At 32.2% G+C, this 4,789-nt stretch overlaps 1 long non-coding RNA gene across 1 annotated transcript; it reads left to right on the top strand.

The window, feature by feature from the left end:
* Window positions 1-405: 405 nt before the first annotated feature.
* LOC129629968 (uncharacterized) lies at window positions 406-4,340 on the top strand. The gene is made up of 4 exons (XR_008703440.1): window positions 406-614; window positions 880-996; window positions 2,378-2,452; window positions 3,071-4,340. It is a non-coding gene; the product is annotated as an uncharacterized LOC129629968 (long non-coding RNA).
* Window positions 4,341-4,789: the final 449 nt, after the last annotated feature.

Below are 4,789 nucleotides of genomic sequence, written 5' to 3'. Positions count from 1 at the left end.
TTCAATTATAAGTTATTACAATACATTTAATAGAGTTCCCTGTGCTATCACATCAGTTTTTTTTTTTTTTTAATATGTAACTATAGAGGTTTTTTTTTTTAAGAATTAGGTTAGGCAAGTTAGGTTTGTCTCTAAGTTTTTGTCAACTTTCTTTTGTCTCCTCAAAGTTTAAAATGCAAAGAACCTTTTTATGCATCATCATCAGAAGTAGAACTATTATTATAATTAGTAATTATATTTAAGACAATCTTCAGATCCCACTCTTTTCAGTTTGTAACACAAATTTTCCACGTTCCCTGCAAATCACCGCCCTTGAGAGAATCTTCATAGCTCTGTTTGCCTCAGAAATGTGTGGCTCCTTCCTCAGAACCACTTAAGCTAACCAAACTATTAGCACCTGCTGAACCTCCTCTCCATCAGTCATCAGTCATCAGCAATCAGGCAGCTACTTGATAATTAGCCGAGAGGTGGAAAAAACACTTCAAAGAACTAAAAATATTTTCCACAGTGACTTTGTGCATAAAATAATTATTTTCCCTCTATTAATCCACTTACATGTCTCCGTGCAATAGGAAAATTAAAAATGCAGTGCACAAACGTCAATATAATTCAATGTATGATATGCTTGTCTACTCACAGTTACCAGGAAAGCAGTATATGTCAGATACAATTCTAAGGCATTATATGTAACTTAATTTTTTATTTTATGCATGCTGCCTTTATCACCTTCCTTGATTAAAAAAAAAAAAGTTAAAGAAAGGCACATAGGCTATCTTGTGCCTAGCACCAAGCATGCACTAGTATAGTAGTATATATTAACCCATGGAATCATTACAAATATCCTATGTGTAAGCTTCTATTTTTATCTTCATTTTACAGAGGAGATCTGTAACAGAGCAAGACTTGCCCAAGATCACACAGCTGAAAATGGCATGGCTGGGATTCCATCTCAAACACTTTGGCTCCAGATTCCATATTCTTGACCACAGCGGACAGGTAGGATCCAAAAATAATACACTCAGTGATAGACACGCACAGGCAAATCAGAGGGGAACACAATGTGCTTACTGTTTTGGTCAGTGTCCACCTAATTATAACCCTGATACATATTTTCACTAAGCAATATGTATAGAGATGATTTCTAACAATAATCCAGTAATAACAATAAAGATAATAATACTAAGTAGAGTAGTAGATAATCATCATTGTGTTACATTGCACAAGACTATGCAGCTTTTTACACATTTTATCTCCTATGATAGTTTACAAACCCAACTCAGATTCATGTTTTCTTAACTACTGCTCATAACTTAAATGAATGGACAAGCTTATTTTTTTTAAGTCCTCAATTTTCAAAGCTTGCCAAAAACTAGATAAAACATTTCCAGTGTAACTATAAAAATATAAGTTCACAATCTTTATTTTATTTCCTGAAGTCGATATATTTCTAATTTGAGAATTTGCCTCCCTACCCCCAAAAATGTATCTTTACAGAGAAGCAAAATGTAGAGAAACTTTTGCTGTAAAATTATATTAGATTTTGGTCTACAATTCACTAGCAGTTTTAATCACTACCTATATTTATGCATATACAGATGTATCAACTCTTCGTTCGACAACTCTAGAAAGCATTGCATCTACAGGATGAGAATATAGAAGTTTGTGTGAGGTGTGAATTAGAAAAGATACAATGAACATATATATATGCACTTTACTTCATTAGTTTCCCTGGCATTAGAAAAAGTTGGCATGTATTTTGAATAGCTACCCTAAAGTTTTAATAAACTTACCTTGCCCAGCAGCTGTGCAGAGACGTCTAATATGGCTGTTTGTTTCTGCAGGGCAGTATTCTGTACATAGAAATACAAATGAAAGAAAGCAGGAGCCTGGAAAATGTATAGGTGCATTTCACATGCATATTTCACGAATTATTTTTTTACTTTCCTGCAGCTATAGCTTAATTGAGCAATCATTCTGTTCTTTGTAAGTGAACACACTTTTTGTCATTTTCTTTTCAGTAATTATGCTTTTATTTATAATAAATATGAATATGCTAAGACCATAAAATAAAATATTAGGATGAGAGAAAGAAATAATGAGGAATAAATGATACCATACCATACTGATAGTTTTCATTTCTTGAATCACCCCTTATTTTTAGGAGAGACTTTAAAAATAAGAGCTCTTTAAATATTCAGGCTTGTTTTTCTGAGTAGAAACCATTTCCAAAAATAGAACTTTAAAAGGGAAAATATTGATTATTTTTTTGTTTTGTTTTCTGAGATAGAGGTCATTTTTTTTTTCACCCTTAAATGTATGTGTCTGTAATTATACTCACCCAGATGCTAATTCTCTTTTCTGATGGATTTACATGCAGGGAAGATGCAAATAAAATCTTAAAGCAGAGCTTGAGGAAAAAGGGTGAAAAGAAAGAGAAAAGAGGAAAAGTAAGGTAAGAAAGGGGAGAGATGCTGTGGCATCTTAGAAGGAATACACACCTCATATGTATATATCTAGCCACATGGTATACATATTTTGTAGCAACAAAAGCAAGAGAAAAAAGGTGATTTATGTTCTTTAAAAATGGTAACAGTGTGCATAAAACTTAATTCCATAACTACCAAAACCCTACCAAATTTGTTTTAAAGATAGATCAGATAGAGATCCAACAAGGTTAAGCAGAGAAATAAAAAGAGAAATGAAAAAGTAACAGAAAATCATAGGAAGTACAACTAACAGATACATAGAGAAAATGAGAACAAGAGAGGGTAGACACTAAGACTGGGATAGAAATAAAGAGATACAATACTATAAGAGATAGATAACTTTGCAGAAACAGGGAGGAGTAAAATGTTAATATTGAAAGCATGTATGCATTTCTTACTAAATATCTGATATTTCATGATAATTTATCTGAGCATCATTTTTCACATATAGTAACAATAAGCTTGATATCAACTCTTTTAATGGATTATTATGAGCATTAAGTGGTATAATTATGTGAAAGTGCCCAGGACAGAGAATATTTTAAAGATGCATTATAAAATTATTTTATATTATTGATTAACAGAAATGGAGAAAATAATAACTTAAGCCATATTTAGAAGATCAGAAAGAAGAAAAAATGAAAGATGAAGACATGAAAAAATCAGTATATTTATAAAGAGAAAGAGATACAAAGTAATTTTAACTCAAGGGATGCATTCTTCAAATGCCTGAAAATCATCATCATTTCACTTTATGGATGTTATCTCAGAAAGTACAAATTATCCTGACTGAATTTTAGGAATACATAATTGTAGTGTTTGCTAAAGCACTGAAAGACCAAGATCAAAATCATTTTCCTTTTATTCCCTTTAGTGAAAAATAAATTGGTTCCCTTAGCTAAAGGAAAAAGTCAGCTTTGCAGGAACTTGCCAGTAAAAATTTCTGTTCTTACACCTGTGACCTGTAACCCACCTGAAGTTAAACACTCAGAAGCTTGATCTTTTTCTTCTTGTCAATGGAAAAACACTAACATTCTCTGCTCTGAGAATTATGACATAGAGGTTTATGTGTTCCCCAAAATGAAAATAATGTTTTCAGAGAGAAGCCTTCAAAGTCATTTCCACCAAAGAACCTTAAAGTCATTTTTCATTTGCACAATTGTAAATTGAGATCTCATTTTTAAGTTTTGTCTTACAAATGTCACCTATCTAGGCAAGGAGTTGAATTGAGTTCAGCATTCACATGCTCTCCTCCCTTCATTTTAAAAGTTTGTAATTTTAGTCTTTTTTTAAAGGTTTGATATTTTTTCAGTTGATCATTGTTCCAATATAATCTCCAAATTTCAGGTGAGAAACTACTATATAAGTGAATAAATTAAAAGCAAAACATTTCTTAAATAATATCATGTGCTGAATAGATAGATGATGAATGAACTTGCTTTGATGGTATCAATTTAAATGTCAAATAAATGTAAAATGATAGGACTTTGGACCCACAAATCATTGCATTTAAATAGATGAATAAACATATAGGGCCTAGTTAAGAATTGATTTCATTGAAGAATGTTAATGATTTATTGAAGCATTTTGTTTTGCTATTGAGTTATTAGCTAGAGTTTTGTTTTTATCAGAATATTTTTTTCATGTATTATAAAAGGTTGGTTGCAAGTGAGAAGTATTTGCCGGAATTATTCTCACTAATAATGCATGTATTAATGTCCAAGCTGGGTTTTTTGTTCCTTTGGAAAATGTTCCTCTGTAGCCTCGTTTTGTCTGAGTTGCTATTTGTATTTTCTTTCTTTTTTTTTAAATGGATGGATTTTTAAAAATTTATTTATTTTAATTGGAGGCTAATTACTTTACAGTATTGTAGTGGTTTTTGCCATACATTGGCATGAGTCAGACATGGGTGTACATGTGTCTTCCATCCTGAACACCCCTCCCACCTCCCTCCCCATCCCATCCCTCAGGGTCATCCCAGTGCACCAGCCCTGAGTACCCTGTCTCATGCATCAAATCTGGACTGGCAATCTATTTCACATATGATAATATACGTTTCAATGTTATTCTCTCAAATCATCCCACCCTTGCCTTCTCCCACAGAGTCCAAAAGTCTGTTCTTTACATCTGTGTCTCTTTTGCTATCTTGCATATAGGGTCATTGTTAACATCTTTCTAAATTCTATATATATGCATTAGTATACTGTATTGATGTTTTTCTTTCTGACTTACTTCACTCTGTATAATAGGCTCCAGTTTCATCCACCTCATTAGAACTGATTCAAATGTGTTCTTTTTAATAG

This window comes from Bubalus kerabau, chromosome 16 (genome assembly GCF_029407905.1).
Source record: "Bubalus kerabau isolate K-KA32 ecotype Philippines breed swamp buffalo chromosome 16, PCC_UOA_SB_1v2, whole genome shotgun sequence".
NCBI lineage: Eukaryota > Metazoa > Chordata > Mammalia > Artiodactyla > Bovidae > Bubalus > Bubalus kerabau.
Note: the sequence above shows the minus strand (reverse complement) of the source record. Positions and strands in the feature narration are given on the sequence as shown.